The sequence below is a fragment of the Urocitellus parryii genome, chromosome 2 (assembly GCF_045843805.1).
Source record: "Urocitellus parryii isolate mUroPar1 chromosome 2, mUroPar1.hap1, whole genome shotgun sequence".
NCBI classification, from domain to species: Eukaryota; Metazoa; Chordata; class Mammalia; order Rodentia; family Sciuridae; genus Urocitellus; species Urocitellus parryii.
The window spans coordinates 172,584,158-172,602,629 of NC_135532.1; the positions used below are offsets into that span (position 1 = coordinate 172,584,158).

The window sequence follows — 18,472 nt, forward strand, 5'->3', positions numbered from 1 at the left end:
GCTGTGGATTAAATTCAGCTTCTCTATCTGTATGCTGTTGAGCATCCTCAATAAAAAATAAAGGTTTTAAATAGAGATTAATAAAGTTAACATAATTCCTCTTCTACCTAGCATTTTTGAAGGAGGCTAAACATTCAAGTCACTTGCTATTCTCTAATTAATGTGATTATCCACGTGAAAAACATCCACCCACAGTTAAATATCATAGCGGGCTGGGGTTGTGGCTCAGTGGTACAGCACTTGCCTAACATATGTGAGGCATTGGTTTCAATTTTCAGCACCACATATAAATAAATGAATAAAATAAAGGTCCATCAACATCTAAAAAAATTTTAAATACCATAAGCATCTATTTTAATCAAACATAAATATGGTACAAATCCCATTTAAAGTAACACTGAGGAATATTCTCAAGTCCTTTATGCTTGTAAAGAAAGGGCCAACAGGGCTGGGGTTGTGGCTCACCGGTGGAGCGCTGGCTTCACACATGTGAAGCCCTAGGCTGGATCCTCAGCTGTGGGGAGCCATCCTGACACGTGACTGGGTGACTCCGGGTTAGGGTCTGAGGCGCTCTGGCTGTGTGGAGCCTTCCTGGCCCTCTCCTGATGAGAGAACCCGTCAGTGTGGGGGTGTGACTGTCCACTGAGGAGGGGCCCAATCACTGACCCTGACCTTGGAGTGCAGCCCCCCCCCTCAACCTTCATTGGATGGAATTCTCCCCTAAATCTCTTATTCCCCAATAAAAGGCTACTCCCTGGCGTATTTACCCTCTCTCTCTCCTGCTAGCCCTGAGTAATCCTTGCTGCCCTGCTGGGTGGTTAGAGGTGGGAACCAGAGAGGGGAGCTGTCTGGGACCTGGCAATAGAAATAAGGTAACTGAGTCTGTATGTTTTATTTCTTTCTTTTTTTTTTTTTAAGAATAAACATTTATTTATTTTTTTTTAAGAGAGAGTGAGAGAGGGGAGAGAGAGAGAGAGAGAGAGAGAGAGAGAGAGAGAGAGAGAGAATTTTTTTTTTAATATTTATTTTTTAGTTCTCGGTGGACACAACATCTTTGTTGGTATGTGGTGCTGAGGATCGAACCCAGCCGCACGCATGCCAGGCTAGCGCGCTACCGCTTGAGCCACATCCCCAGCCCTGTGTGTTTTATTTCCATCTCTGCTAGCTAACTTTTATGCCAAGAACCTCATTAATGAAACCATTGCGCTGGCCGCATGGTGGACTCAGCTCCACATAAAAATAAATAAATGAAATAAAGGTATTGTGTCCATCTACAACTAAAAAAAAAAAAAAAAAAGTTACGAAAAAAGAAAGGACAACAATCCAGCACAGAGAATTACAGTTAAATTTAAGTACTTAAACAAAATTGAACGTTCCCAAGTTCACTTTTTAGCTCTTATTTAAATACACACTATAAAACCAATTTGGTCATATTTTCCTCCAAACAGGCAAATACCCACTTTCATTAGTCTATTCTTGGATAGGTCACCAGACTGGGAATAAGAGACCCAGAGTCTATTCCCAGCTGCAAAACAGACTGGTAATCTCAAGCAAATTATTCACTCAGGTTAAGGTTCTACACCCATATCATGCTGACAATACTGAAAATCTGCCCACAGAGAAACCCAGGACTACCTCCTACACCCAAAGGACAACTGCAAACATATTTTTAGATTTATTAAATCAAAAAATCTGAATAGGACTTTATTTATAGCAATATTTAACATACTTGAAATTTCAAAATTCTGTGGTGCCTTTACAATTTTCCTCTATAAAATTAATGAGATCTTTTCTTTCAAATCACACCATACTTGTTTTGTAAAATTCTATATGTGAACAGAAAAAGTCATAATTATTATGTAAGACAAAAAGCCTCCTTTAAATTCAAGCTATGGAGTGGAGAAGAGCTTCAACTTTGTATTTCCTAACTTTAGCTTTTCGTCTACTATGTAAGTATTTCTTTCTCGGCACTGTAAAAGTGCTTGACAAAGTCTGGAGAGCAAAATTTGCCCCACAGCCTAATTCTGGAACGGCCTTAGAACAGTTCCTACCACCAGACTTAGAGGTTTTACTAGCTCAGCCAATATAAGGACAGAAGAATACATTTTTTGCTCTTAATTCCAAGTAGAAAACTACTTGTCTAGCAGACCAAGTTACCAGCCTGATCTTTTCACAGACCCTAAAACTGTACACACAACGCAGTCCAACAGAAGATTTGCAAGAACAGAGTTGGTGGGGAGAGGAAGGAGTCCATTAGCAATCGGCAGCCCAGCTGCCAGGCAGACACTTGTTAGCCATTGAGGAGCACTCACAAAGTTCCCCATCTCACCGCGGGCTGCAAGGCCGACCCGGAAGACTCAGTGTCCAGCGGCCGCGGGGCCCCACCGTCAGCCAAGGCCCAGGCATGCCAGCAGCCGCACAGAAAAGCGAAAAGCGCCGGCCTCTCAGCGTCAGCCTCTCAGCACTCCGCCACCGCCTCCCAGCACAGGCGCACGCCTGCGCGCGCGCGCACACACACACTCAAACACAACAAAAGGAAGCCGTGGGAGCCGCGTGCGGAGGTCTGTCTGAAGACTCAGTAAAAGACCCTCCCCTGGCCCAGGCTGCGCGGACCAAGGGCCTGCTCACTTAATGGAGCGCCCCAGAGGAACCCCGAGTGCGCGCGGGTCCCAGCGGCCCACTAGCGCCACTGGGCCTGGCTCGGCTGGGCTCGGCTCCACCCGGCTCCGCTCGGCTGAGCTCGGGCCCACAGCCGCAGAGCTCTGCGCTGCAGCTCCGCCCGCAGCCCAGCGGAGCGCCAGGGAAGTCCAGCCTAAGCATCTGATCCAATCCGGCCCGCTCCAAAAGCCCACCGAACCAGAATTCCTACTTCCTGGGATTTTTAAGAAATAAAGACGCTTAATGATCCTAGGTAAAAATCCGCACCCCTACAAACCATGGCCCCTTTCCTTACAAAACCAGTCATCAAAAGTACTATCCAACACAACACGCCAGAACACAGCCCTGTAGTAACATAGGCTTACAATAAAAAAATATTTCAGTAATGTCTTCCATAATCCTTCCTCTTACGCTTCCTTCTCCATATCTTAATTTTTTCATCCTAGTTATCCGTGACTTGTTTTTAACCTAAAAGCTGTATTTTTCCCTGAAACATCGTTCCATTTTACTCTTTAGAAATTTACTTTTCTAATACTAACAAGCTTCATAAATTTCTTCCACAACTTGGCTATTCAAAAGTCTCTTAAATAAAACTTATTTTTATCAGCTCCTACCAAATCAATTCATACATAACTTCCAAACTGCATTTTTCTCATCTGTTCCTTCATTCCTTCAAAGCAAACACTTTACAACTTAACACACAAATTTGCCCCAAGATGCCCTCAAATTTAGTGAAAACTATTCCAGAGCGGCCGCTAGTCACTGAAAAATCCATTTCCTAAGCATACCCCAATAACTTGACTAAAATCTTTCCAAATACTTTCTAACAATTCATTTGAATCACTCATTTAGGCCCATTCCCCTAAATACTAATTATATAACCTAATCGAATGAACAAATTCTCATTATGGGTATCTACACATACAAGTGCATACATTTTGACAAACACACATATTACAAGGACTCTGCACAACACCAAGTGTGTATTTCATTCTAATGCCTTGTATATTGGCTCTTCTCAAATTGGCAAGGAAAACATCCAACCTAGATGCTCAAGCATCCAAACCCTATCTTATGAAGTCAATTATCTATGTCAAATTTAAATAGTTATGATTTAAAACAACTCTCCATTTCTAAAATAACCCCTCCCAACACCTTAAGATATCCATCATTATCCTAACCCACACAATCCACCCAAATATTCAGAACACACCCAACTCCACAAGGCTCAAGTATGGCTGAGGCAGGTCCTGGAAATAATAATTCTAGATCACTTCAGGCAAGGTTGTTGTATGTTAAGCCAAGTTTTGAGTTGAGAGCTAGGGATGTAACTCAGTTGTAAAAAGTGCTTGCCTAGCACATGCTAGGCTGGGTTGCATTCTTAGCACCCAAAAAAAAAAAAAAAAAAAAAATCTGAGATGTAACATCCTCAGGCTTTCTTAGACCTTCAAACTTGAAGTCTTCCTTATTAAATTTGATGAGTGACCAGATGAAGAAGTTAAGGGGAAAAAAAAAAATAATGAATGCCAGCAGTCAGGATGCTGGAACTAAAGCTACACTAGGATGAAACACCAATACTCTGTGCATTGCCATATTTTTCTCATTGCCACTTCATGTTTTTGCCTTACATATGTTCTCTCTCTGAAACATGAATATCAAAAGCTCTGACCTGAACAGGGAAGATCAGGAAAAGTATTCTTTGCTCAAAGGATGAAAGAGTTAATCACGTGAGGAATATAAAATGTAAATCATATTTGGAGCATATAGCATTGATCACTTAATGGTTTAAAAATGTCAGTTGCACCAGGCATAGTGGTGCATGCCTGTAATTCCAGTTTAGGAAGCTGAGGCAGGAAGATTAGCAATTCAGGAGGATTTTTAAATTCAAGGCCAGCCTGTGCAATTAGCAAGACTGTCTCAGAATAAAATAGAAAAAGAGCTGAGGATATAATTCAATGATAGAATACCCCTGGGTTCAATCCTCAGTACTATAAACAAATAAATAAATAAATGTATGCCAGTTGCTGGGACCACACTAACGCACATTTAGTTACCTACTTGAGAGTCAAGTCTTTGTAATACAAGGGAAAAGGCGACAGAAGGCAAAAGACTGACAAAAATGAACACTACTACAGAAATGGACAAATTACAGTTCAGAAGCAGAGACATACACCAAAAAATAAGAGGCCTAGTCTAAGTCTCAAATATCATCAATGAAGGTAAGTATATGGAAGATAACAAAGGATTCAACCCCTAAGATTAGAATGCTCAAGATTTAAAATAATAAAAAGTCCAGACACAGTGACACATGTCTGCAATCCCAGCTACTTGGGAGGCTAAGGAAGGAGAATCACAAGTTTGAGGGCAGCCTGGCCAAATTAGCAAGATCCTATCTTAAAATGTACAAAGAGCTGGGAACTAAGATTAGTAAGACTTCCCTGAGTTCAATCCCCATTGCTGAAAAAAGAAATAATACACTGGGGCTGGGATTGTGGCTTGGAGGTAGAGCGCTCACCTAGCACTCATGAGGCACTGAGTTTGATCCTCAAGACCACGTAAAAATAAAGATATGGGTCCACCTATAACTAAAAAAAAGTAAATATTAAAAAAATGCACACACTGAATTTATATCAACATATTACAAATGAGTAATTATGCTTCTGCAAAATATCATCTATGCTCTAAATAAAAGAATTGACAGAAATGATGATGAATATAACAAACAAATCCATCTATTTCCCTCAATCCCTGGGCCACAAAACAACTTGGATTTTTATCATCTCTTAGGTGGATTGTTGTGACCATTTTCTTTCAAGCTTGATTTTTTTCTGGAAAACCTGCTCCTTTCATGTCTTAGCTCTATCACTCTCCTATTCCTTCAGCTTGATAAAAAGTCTTACTGCTTTGGGCTCCTCAAGGTCATTCCCACTGTTACTCTATCACTAAAAAATTGGTTTGCTGTCCATCTTATTCACTTAAACTATTAACATCTATCAAACTTCAGAGTACTCTTTTCCCCAATAATTTCAATCCCATTCTGTCCCATATTCAGTCATTATTCTCAATAACCTCAACAATGAGGCTAAAAAAAACTTTCTACACTCTGGCCTTCTTCAGCTCCTAAAACCAGCATCTGCACTTCAGCTAGCCACATGTACATACTGAAAAACAGACCACCAATTGAGACCCCCGTTCTTTTTAAACACAACCACATATATTCTACTGATACACATACTCTTTACCATCATTTAGCTCACTTGTTTCCTACATAATTTAAAACTGTCCCTCAGCCATTTCAGTACTGTACAGAATATCATGACCTTCCATTATACTCACTATGCATCTCCCCAGAGACAGACTATCCTCATCATCTGTCTCCTCCACACCCACACACTGGGTGTTAAACACCATCAGAAAGCCATGAAATCTCCCACAACAGATTAATTCTAAATACAACTCTCCATTTCCTTAACTAATCTAAATCAATTTCATATTTAAATCCTTAATCCTATCAAATAATCAATTCCTTCCACAAAATTCCCTTAAATCACACCTTCTCCACCTGTAATCCTCTTTACAACTTCTAAAATGCTCTATCTTCATCCATCTGTTACTTCTTGCCTCCAGTTTAGAAAAGTTGTTCTTCCTTTCCAAACTAAACTTGTTAATACAATTCCTACATTCATTGCTTTCTATTCTTCCAATCTACTCTACCAGTAAGCCTCCATGTTGGTCTGTGAATTGCTCTCTCGAAGACCACAAGGGAAAAAGAAAGAGCAGTAGAAAAAATTCTATGTAACATATCTTATGAGCCACTATCTAAGTCTTTATCCTCTGACAATGAGACGTGGACTACCCCTTTGGTTTGTACAGGCACATGATTCTACTCTGTACACACTCTTGCACATGATTCTTAGTGTATCATTACACTCTGATCTCTCTGCTTGCTGCTTCTGTCTCAAAAGACTACTGTTTCTCAAGTTTAAATTGTGGGCACTTTCACAAGTTTTGTTCTGGAACTTTCTCTATTTCCCTCCACTTTGGGGAAACATTCCTCACCAATGCATCTACATTTTTGTTCTCCATATGGATATCTTCCCCTAGGCCCCCTAAATGAGCTTTAAACCATCACCCTCTGCTACAATCTACATATATTCCTGAGGAATTTAATATATGACTTCTTTTTAGCTAGATTCAACTACTTGTTCCAATTAACACTTTAATTATCAGTCCAAATAATTTCATAACCATCACTGCCCTACCAAATCCAGAATTAGTAGCTTCAATTATCACTCTCTGTACATATTCCCAAATCTCGACTGAACCTCTTTCCTCAGTTTCAATCCAGTATTTTTAACTCTAGCTAGATAACTCCCCCTGGATATTTCCATTGGTGCCTTACACACTGATCAATGTGTCTTAAAATACCAAAATAGTTCTAACTAATCCAATTAATTTCTGTTAATGGCATCAAAATTCTCAGTCACCCAGGTTATAAGCCCTAGAGCTTCCATTTTCTTTTTCTCTACTGTTTCTCAAAAGTCCCTTTCAATTCGCTTTTCATTAAATTATTTATTTATTCTAATTTGTTATACATGATAGCAGAATATAATTCATTTCATATTACACATATAGAGCACAATTTTTTAAGTCACGCACACAAAGTATTTTCACACCATTCATATCTTTATACATGTACTTAGGGTAATGATGTCTAATTCATTCCACCATCATTCCTCAATTTTTTTATAAATATTTTAAATATTTTTAGTTGTAGATGGACACAATACTTTTATTTTATTTATTTTTATGTGGTGAATAGGTAGGCTCAAACCCAGTGCCTCACACATACCAGGTAAGCGCTCTACCACTGAGCCACAACCCCAACCCCCCCAATTCTTTCTTTGAGGTATTTTGAAGTATTTGTTTGGTTTGGTTTTTTCCTAGTAGTAGGTATTCAAACCAGTGTCGTTTTATCACTGACCTACATCCCCAGTCCTTTTATTTTTTATTTTGAGATGGGGGTCTCACTAGATTACACAGGCTGGCCTCCAACTAGTGATCCTCCCGCCTAAGTCTCCCAAGTTGCTGGCATTACAGACATGTGCCACCACACCTAGCTCTTTCAGGTATCTCATATCTATCTATCCCTTTCCTTTTATTTCCATTACCATCATTCCCAACTGGGATCCTCAATATTTCACACTCTTGCTGTAGCCTTCTTTGTCTCCCAGTTACCATGGTCTCCTCATTACAAAAAAGAAAATGTCACCAGATAGAATTCCTAAGCTCCCTCATTTCCCCACTCAAGTCATCAATAGTTTCCCAATACCACCTGAGTCAAGATAAAACTCTTTAGACATCCCCAAAATGGAAACTACTCAATTGTCCAACAGTCATGGAATGGATAATTACATTGTGGTACATTCACATAATGGAATCTCAAGAAGTAATGAAAAAGAATGAACTACAACTATATGCAACATGATCAACCTCACAGAATAATGTCAAGCAAAAGAAACTGACACAGAAAAGTATGATTCCACTTATATGAAGTTCAAAAGCACAGCATTACTCTGTTATGATTTAGAGATCACAATAGTTACTGTGGGTTATAGGAAACATCAACTTGGAGGAGATACATAAGGTAGCCTTCTGTGATATATTCTCTCTATTATATATTCTCTATTTATTCTCTATATTAAGCTGGGTAGTGGGTATACAAATGTACACCAAACAAAAACTCATTTACCTGTACCCTTAGTATGTGTCATATCTCAATAAATAAATTTTAAAGACCAATTAAGCCTGCATTTTGAAGTCTTCCATCTACTTCCCAGCTTGATTTCCCTCCATTCTTCAAAATGAACCCTAAAGTATAACTAATTTAAACTGTCAACCCCTAAACACACCCAGAATCTTTCTGTCACTCATATCTCTTCTTAGAATGCCAACTCTCACCATCTTGTCTACTACAATTCTATTTACCCTGCAAGGTCTAAGCTACACCCCAGTTTCTCCACAAACCCAAATCTGATCAAAGTTGCTATATTTATGTCATTAGCCCCATTTTGTCCCCAGATAACTCCCTAAAGAACATGGACTATGTCATATAAAAATATGTATTCTGCACATTGCCTACCATGAAAACTTGAACACAGCAAGGGTACAAAAATATTCCATATAAGTACATCCTGGCAGTCCACTGAAAACACCCTAGAATCTAACCCCTCTGTCTTATATCAATACATCACTGTCTCAACTCTCAATTCTTTACAATTACCATATTTAATCATTCAACAAATAATTAAGCATCTATTACATAAAAGAAACTATACTATCTAATCTACTATACTCCAATAAACTACCCTAAAATGCAATTCAATTTCAGCTATTGCCATTTGAATTTTTCCACAAGTATAAATTTACAGTCATTTTTCCAGTCCTCCAATCCTACCTCCAATTACATCCCATCCCCACATTTCTAATCCTACTGTTAATTCAAGCCCTTCTTAGTTTCTCTAGTAACATAATTGGTCTTCTTACCTCCAAACTTACTTTACTACCATAGTGGCCCCAATTCTTTATGGTATAGCTATAGTGAGATTATGTTTTCTGGGGCTGGGGGTATAGTTCAGTGCTATAATCTAGCATATTAACTGCCTAGCATATACAAAGCCCTGGGTTCAATATATGGTACTTGGCTCAATTCTCTACTTAAAAATGCTCAATAGCCATACATTAATGATACATGTTAACATACTTTAATCCTTTGTTAACATACTTTAATCCTCAAATCCTCACAACAACCCTCACAGGAAGGTATAATGATTACCAATTTCCTGATGATAAAACTGAGAATCAGAAAGGAAGTAATTCTCTACAATCATAGACTGTGTAAATAAAAGGTCTAAGACTCAAACCCAGCTTCTGTTTGCTTACTAAGCACAACACCATGTCATATCAAATACAAACTACTTGGTTTAGCTTTCAAGGTCATCCATTTTCTACCTAACACCAACTGACTCTTTTTACTTTCTATCATATTGTGTCCTATTCATGAACTCTATGTTCAAAATTACAGGTTGTGATGAATTGTTCAGTTGATCATGAAATCAGTTTAATAGGTAATGCCAACCCCACCTTGCAGCCAGCTCTGTTTTCCTTCTTAAAAAAAAAAATAATAAATATCATCCAGCTGGACACAGTGGCACAGGCCTGTCATCCCCCGCAAGACCCTGTCTCTAAATAAGATACAAAAATGGGCTGGGGATATGGCTCAGTGGGTTCAATCCCAGTACCAAAAAAAAAAAAAAAGAATAAATATCATCCAAGCACATCCAATCATCCAATATGGTAAGGATAGTTATTCTATTAAGGATAGTATTAAGAACAGTTTATTATATGAAATTTCTGGGATTTTTAAATATTTGTATTAGTTGTTGATGAAATTTTTTATTTTGTTTATTTGTATGTCGTGCTGAGAATCGAACCCAGTGCCTCACATATGCTAGGCAAGCACTCTACCACTGAGCCACAATCCCAGCTCCTGAAATTTCTGTTTTATACAGACACACAAACATGTATTTTTTAAGTGAAGATGTGGCTTGTTTTTCTTACTGTGGATCATAGTTTAAAAAAAAAAAAAAAACTTAACCATTTCTCTTTAGATCCTAGGCTTTTAATACCCAAGGTTTTACTTATGCTAATAATCCCTAAGGTTGTAATGCTCTCTTTTAATAACCTTTACCAGTCAGATCTACCTATCCCTTCAAAGACTAGCTCAAAATCCAATTCTATGCCATTAAAATGAGTCCCAGGTTCCTCACCTAGTCAAATGCATTTTCTACCCTTTAACTTAAACATTGAGAGGATGAGAATGTAGCTCAATAATAGAGCCTAGTGTGTTCAAGGACCTGAGTTTGATCCCCAGCACCCCTCCCAAAAAAAACAGCTTTAGTAATATTTGGCATTACCAATTTCCTGATGATAAAACTGAGAATCAGTGTATTCTTATGATACACTTGTGATGATTGTATAAAAATTTATGCAAAATGCTTTTTCATATGACGAATATGTTTCATGTGTTAAGAAAACTCATCCCAATATATAATATGTACTATCTGATAAAGAAAACTCATCCCCTTATTTTCTGATATTCTTAATTATAAAATCACATAATTTCTACAATATTCCAAATTTCTATTTATTCATATCCTTCAAACAGCCTTACCATCTTCTTCCTCAAAACAGCCCTTTCAAATAATCCTCTTTACCCTCCATATTCTCAAGCTTTCCTTGAAACATACCTGTCTTTACTGATGATTGAACCTCAGGGCCCTAAGAATACCAGGCAAGCACTCTACCACTAAGCTAAACCACCAGTCTCCTTTTTCTCCCCCATTTTGAGACAGAGTCTTGCTAAGTTGCCTTGAACTTATGATGCTCCTGCCTCAGCCTCCCAAGTAGCTGGGATGACCAGCATGCACCACCACACCTGGAAATCTTTTTTTTTTTTTTTGAGTATGCTTCTAATTATAACAATCCTATACATTCTTTAGACAGATTTTGCCTTCTGCAATTTTTTTCTTCAACTAGGCCTTCTCAAATTATTTTAATGCCTTTCCAATGCATATTTTTATGAGCCCCATTAAATCCTGCATAGGAAATGTCAAGTTATGAATAAATAAAACGGATACAGCAAACATACGGATAATGCAGATCTTCTAAATTATCTCACATACCTTCTCATTCACTCACTTATTCAAAAAATCATGTGTCCACTGGATACATGCCCTCAGCTCTGTCTGTTCTATTCCATAATTCAGAAAGCAGCTTTGAGAAAAGTGTGCAGGAAAATGCCAGGATAACAGGGCCAAGTTGACTCATGCTTTTCACTCACAGAGACTAAGTAATTTACAGGGTACAGTCACAGAATAGGACAAACTAAAAGTTACACTGGACATAGATGGAAATAGACCCCATAGTTATTGCAGGGGGCTCAACATCTACCCCACAATCCCGAATTTGAAAAGAAACAAACCAGAAGGAGTAACTAAAGTGAAACAGGCAGAAAGTACTCAGACAAAAATAGATCTAGACTCTAGGTTCATTCTAGGGCTGCAAGAGAAATTTGGAGCCATTTAGTTCCCCTCTGAGATCCCTATGGAATTCTTTCAAGTATATAGCTAAAGTTTGGTTCACTTAAATTCTTTCCCCAAACCTTAGCAAATATTCATGTCTCCATTCTCTGAACTCCTACAGCACTTAGTATCTGTAAAACTCATTTGTGAACTTAAATCATGAAGTATCTTGCTCAAGGTAATGAAATTGTTAATGAATGCGCCTAGAACTTATTTACATAGTTCAAATTATCATGGTCCTCTTTAAAATAAGATACCTTGGGAGTCTATCACTTACTCATTTATTTACTCCATCCATCCAACCATCGGATACACTCAACATTTATCTAGTGCCTAACTAATATGAAGTCATCACCACTGCTCAAAATATTTCCAGCTTCCTCTTAGGGAGTATTTTCTAAAAATCAGTTTCTTAGTCAACCAAGAAATCGTTGCTTTTTTTTTTTTTAACTGAATTTAAAGTAAAACTACTCTTCACTTACTCTATTTGATACTGTTCTTCAGCATTTCTTTAAAAATTCAATTTTTTTTTTTTTTTTTGAGACAAGGTCTCACTATTTTGCCTAGGCCTTCAACTTTCAATTCTCCTGCCTCAGCCTCCACAATAGCTGGGATTACAGGTGTGTACCACCATACCCAGCTAAAAATAAAATCTTTTAAAGTAAAAAAAACATCAACAATGACACTATTCAGAATAACAGTATAATTTGTATTATTTATAAATGTGCCATCTTGGAGGAATTATAAATTCTTGAAGAATAGGGACAATGTTTTACTCACCTTTATTAGTCCCCTTCTCCAATAGGTACTCAATAAATAGTTAAATTGTATAAATTAGCACTAGAGGCTCAAAGATTATTTTAAAAAAAAGTTCTGAACACTACTATTGAAAATGATTATCAAAATACAAAAATCTCACCTGGAGATATTTATTTTTTTTAATTTTTCTAAAATCATACACTGTTAGTAAATTACTTCACAACTGCTTTTTTCTCTTAAAATAATGTAAATATTATAAATTCCTTGAGTGAAAAAAAAATAAATCTAACTTTTTTTTTCAGTACTGGGGACCAACCCCAGGGACACACATGCTAAACTAGTGTTGTACCACTGAGCTGCACCCCCAACCATTTCAGCCCTTTGGAGACAGGGTCTCACTAAATTACCAAGTTTGGCCTTGAAGTTGCAAGCCTCCTGCCTCAAGTAGTTAGGATTATAGGAGTAGACCACCGCACCCAGCATCTAATTTTTTTTATTATCCTAAAAATGAATTAAATTAGGCTGATTCTTAAAAAGCTAGAGATAAAGCCCAAATTAAATCAGTGCCCACTCCAGACCAGATTTACCTCAGATTAAATAAGCCTTATGTTAGAAAAGACTTTTTGATTCTATCCATTTGATATTCTTGCAGGATTTTACAGTTTGATTCTATTCCATTCTGTCTTTTCCCCTTAAGCTAGCAACCCTCCAATCAAATACCCCTCTGTACTCACTCTCTCAAACACACACACACTTTTGTCCACAATATTCCCATAGTACTCAGTAATTTCATACAGTCCAACTATTATCAGTAACAGTGAACACTACTTTCTAGCAGTCATTCAACAGGTTATTTATTAAACACTTAAGAATCAAGCTGTAGAGTTCCCCCAGAGATTAGTCTCAGCTCTAGAGCAGGTTACTTGCAAAACAAAGAGGATAATTCCCATAAGCAAATACAAAATTTAGCAGTACAAATCTACATATGAATGCCATTTTTATTAAGAATAAGAACACAAGGCAAAGTGGCTCCCACCAGTAATTCCCAATGCATCTGTAACCCCAGGGACTCCAGAGGCCAAGGCAGGAAGATAACAAATTCAAGGTCAGTCAAAGCAACTTAGTGAGACTCAGTCACAAAATAAATAGAAAAAAAGCTGGGGATGTAGCTTGGTGGTTAAATAAATAATAAGGAATCCTTTCAAAAGGTGCAGTTACTTAAACAAGACTTCCTAAAAGAAGTGGAGCATTATCTTTCTGTTTTCCCTATATCCATCTCACTGGCCTGGACCTCATATACAAATTTTCAAAAACACTAATACTTTATGACTCTACAAGCAGCAGAGTTTTTCTACCACAATCCCATTGCATTAGGGGCTGAAATATGCTCATTTCTTTAACTACCAGTTTCACCATCATAAAGTAAATCTCCTGCACATCAATTATATCAAAATGCCCAGCATCCTCCCAAATTATTACTTCCAGAATCCCTATCCCTCATTTTTTGCCCTTATCACATTTCTCTAGTCCTCTCTCCTTACACACACACCCCAAACACACACACATACACACACTCTCTCCACACCAATCCATTCCTTCCTAAAAGCAGGAATCAATCAGGGTGCAATAGTGTACATCTGTAATCCCAGTTACTTGAGATTGAGGCAGATCCAAAGTTTGAGGCAAGTCTGGGCAACTTAGCAAGATTCTGTTGCAAAATAAAATTTAAAAAGTACAGGAGATGTAGCTCAGTGGTAGGCCATTCACCTCATATAGATGAGGCCCTGGGTTCAAGCCCCAGCACAAGAAAAAAGAGAGAGAGGGAGGGAGGGAGAGAGAAAGAAAAAGGAAGAATTGCCATACAAATCATGCCCTGTAATTCATGCCTATAATCCCAGCAATTCAGAAGGCTGAGGAAAAAGGTTTGAGGCTAAACTCAGCAATTTAGCAAGATTCTCAACAACTTAGTGAAACCCGGTTTTGAAAAATAAAAATAAAAAAGAGCTGGGGATGTAACTCAGTAGTAAAGCAACCCTAGGGTCAATCCCCAGAACAACCACCAAAAAAAAAAAAAAAAAAAAAAAAAAGCCATAGAAGCCTAGGAAGAACATTTAGCGGTCATAATCTTCCAGACTTCATGCACTGAAATTCTCCAGAAGACTATCAAAGAATACTGCAACCTGGTAACTAATTCCAAGATGAATAATTTTCACTGTCAAGCAACTCCTCCTCACCTCTAACCAGTATATCTAATGCTTCAAAGATACTCTTTTCTCCAAGGCAGTTTTCCTTAAAGGTTCATCCAAATTTCCCTTTATTATCTCACCCAGTATTTTCAGCCTAATTCTAAATGCTTCTCTCAACTTCATGTCCTGCTAGTCTAAATCCTAATCTAACACAATGGGAAGTGAAAAGATACAGCCTTAAATTGTTGAACTCTAAAATGAAGCTTAAGCATATTATTTAAAGATATAAGACATCAAATAAAAGAACTAAAATAACAACTATAAAGATGAAAAAGGAGAAGGAAAAGGGAGATAATATCAATAACAAATCCTTTTCATTCATTGCCAGACTCAATGGTGTACACTTGTAATCCCAGCTACTCCAGAGACTAAGGTAGGATGATCACAAGTTCCAAGGTCAGCTGGACAACTTAGCAAGACCCCAAAGAGCTGGGTATATAGCTCAGTGGTACAGCTTCATTTCCCAGTACTCACCTCCCCCCACACACCGGGAAAAAATCCTTTCATTCATTGAAGCATGACTCCTTGATAATGTCATTTTGATAAATCAAAAAATAATGGTATATGCCCATTACACAGAGACCTTGAGAAAAGTATGAAAAGAACTTAAAAACTTAGGCTTGCAAGTAGTAGCCTCTGGAAAACAGGCAAGACTGGGCTATTGCTTTTCATTATAAGTCCCCTAAGAACAATTTTTATGAGACATTATTTCATAATGTAAGACAAAAAACCTAACATACTATATTTAAGTGCATCATAATTACAATTAAAAATATAATATACAGTATAAGAAGGGAAGAAAAACTGATCCTCTCATATTATAGTAAAAATAGTTACCTCATACTATGTAACACAAGGAAGTCCTTTTAAAAGGTGAGTAATTCCAAATAAACTGAAAAGTTTCCTAATATTTAAAATAATGATCCTGGATTTTTCTATAAGAAAATTTGTAATGAAAGTCTCTCTCCAATCTAATCCTAAATTAGCTTAATTCCTTAAAAATTATTGCTAAAGGAATGCATGACTGATTTTTCCTTTTCCATCTTCCCCATTAATCTCCTGACTTAGACTTACATTAAAAAAATAAATAAAAATAAATTCACATGTAACATGCTTACTATCCTCTTTTCAACATAATGTGCATATAATTTCTCTCAAAACAAAAGGTGAATAATATTCAGGTAAACTTTAAGAGCATGGTTCTTGCCCAGAGTTCCCTCTTGGAAATCAGGTCTAGTGTGGGCTCAGCAAATCCAACAGAGAGAGCCTGATTCACTTCCTGACATAGAGATTCTAATTGTCCCTCCAACCTGGCTCTAGAAGTATCCAGTCTCTTCAGGTTCCTTTAGCCCTCATGATAACAGAGATCTGAACTAACAACCTAAGACCAAAACATATATTCTAGATCCTCTAGTCTGCATGCCCACATTTTGCTGGCAGATTTGTTTTCTTCAATACCACCATGCCTTAGTGAGAGTACAACAGGAACTATGTGTGAATGGCAAAAGATCTCCCACCATCCCCAGACGTATGAGATACCAATCCAATATACCAGACACATTTGAGCAACAAATGGAACTTCCAAAGGGCCACTATAAACTGACTCCCCCCACCATCAATTATAATCTTATGTACTGCAATCCAGGCTGAATAATAAGGCACAAGCTCCACTGGACCAAATAAAGCTGGGCAGTGAAGAAGAAAACCGCCAGGTCAAGTAATTTCTATTACAGCATTTGCTAGGATAGTGTTCATCCAGTCTCTGATGTGACAATACTTCAAATTCGCTAAAAATGTAAACTCCATGCCTCAAGAATTCCCATAGGCCAGGCTCTTTCTCAAGGTCCGTTTCAGAGGTTTTCATATTCACTGGTGCAGGACCAAAATGTCTCAGACCGAACTATAATTCTCAGTGACCCCAACCACAGCCCGGAACCACACTTACCAGATGTCATCTACTGAAGAGCCCAAACAGGTCCGGAACTAGGCCATCCTGGCCCATCTGAAATAACTCTTTAGTCCTTGGGCCAGCATTTATTAATTATGCCACGTCTGTCTATTTTATTATGCATTCCCTGCATCTTCTCTAACATTTAGCACTCCTTCTTGCTTCAAACGCTCTCCTTTCTATTGGCGGAAACTCCTATATTCCTTCTTTCCTTGCGTTGGAAACGCTTCAGTTCTTTCCATAATGAAATACCTAAGGTATCTGCACAATGAACACCCCCCAGTATCCTCAAGACTCCTCCACAGCCACCCCCTGCATTCCTCCACCTATCCGGCATCTTCCCTCCGGCCTCTCTCCCCCCTTTCACACTCCCACTATGTTTCCCGCAAGCATTCCCTTTTCTCCAACCCCTGCCCTTCCCTTCTACCAAAGAGCACACTCGGGCACCACCAGTGACTTGAGGCCTGCGGTACATAAAGCACTGCACCAGGCACGGTGGACAGAGACCTGGTGTCTCCCCGGCCTCTTACACCCTCGCCCAGCACCCTTGTGGCCTCCGCACGCGAGCATCCCACCTCTCTCTCTACCTCTGACACCCCCCTCAGGCCTCGGAGGCCGCCTTCTCTCCTCTGCCACCCCCGTCATTATCCGTTCTCAACCCCCCAACCCACCATCCGCGCCCTGCTTCCTCCCGTCCCCCAGCCAACCCCTCCGTTCCCTGCGGCCTCGGAGGGTCGGTCCCCGGGCCGACCCCCGCCCCGCCATGGCTGGCTCCCCCCAGGGTCAGGCCGTTACCGCCGCGCGCTCCCCCCGCGCGCCGCCCCCTCCCCCTCCCCCTCCCTCCCCCGGGCCCGGGCCTGCCAGGCCGAGCGCTTTACCGCGGGCGGGCGCCGAGTCGCGCGGTCACCGACTGCAGGCGGTGGCAGCTTCAACCTTCCTTGGGGCCGTGAGAGGAGGGGAAAGGGGGAGGGGGGAGAACTTTTACTGTGGCAGCTTCGGCAACAGCTCCCACCCCTGCGCCTTTCTCCTCTTCCTCCCCCTCCTCCTCCTCCTCTTCCTCCTTCTCTTCCTCCTCCCAGAGCAGTAGAGAGGCAGACATGCCGCGGCTAGAGCGCCGCCGCGGTCGCCGCCACTGCCGCCGCGGTGCATTGTGGGAAGCCCCGTATTTGGGAAGCGCTGTGCGGCGCCCGCCCTCGCCTGGCGCAGAGAGCTGCTGGAAGACCCAGCGTGGCTTGGATTCCGGCGCCTGCGTGTCACCAGCTCTGCGTGGCCAGAGAACCTGGCCCCGAACCTCAGGTTCCCCCCTGCTGAACCCCGTAGAGAAGCGGTTTGAAAAAGATCGGAACTGAGGAAACCTCTTTTAGATGGGGTACCCCCGCTTTCAGTCTGTGCCTGGCGCCCGGAGAATTGGAGGACTTGGGAGTCGGGAGGACTTCAGGCCTCGGGAAGTGGAAGGGGCGAGGACCTAGGTGAAAGGTTGTCGGCTAGAATTTCTTGGATTTTTCATTTATCCTCTTACCTAGCCCTCTTCCCCATCACCCCAAAAGCTCCTTTTCCGGAAGATGAAACCATGTGCCTTTGTCGCAAACCCTGTTAGTGTCTGCAAACTGAGATTCAGGTTTTGAGCAGAGAAAGATAAAGATTTCTGGCCCTGGACCCTGTTGGAGAGGGTCTTATAGTATTTCGTGCTCGTTTCGCCTGGAACCCAGGCTAGAATT

General features: G+C 39.8%; 1 protein-coding gene across 5 annotated transcripts in view; it reads right to left on the reverse strand.

Moving 5' to 3' along the window:
* The window catches only part of Znf148 (zinc finger protein 148), a 147,505-nt gene extending 129,673 nt beyond the window's left edge, over positions 1-17,832 (reverse strand). For 4 of the 5 annotated variants that reach the window (XM_026394082.2, XM_026394073.2, XM_026394057.2 and 1 more), the window contains exon 1: positions 17,633-17,832. The gene's annotated coding sequence lies outside the window, so the exon portion shown is untranslated. Of the gene's footprint in view, positions 1-16,751; positions 17,041-17,632 lie in introns of those variants that run through there. The other variant, XM_026394048.2, reaches the window with a different exon arrangement.
* Between the last annotated feature and the right edge of the window lie 640 nt (positions 17,833-18,472).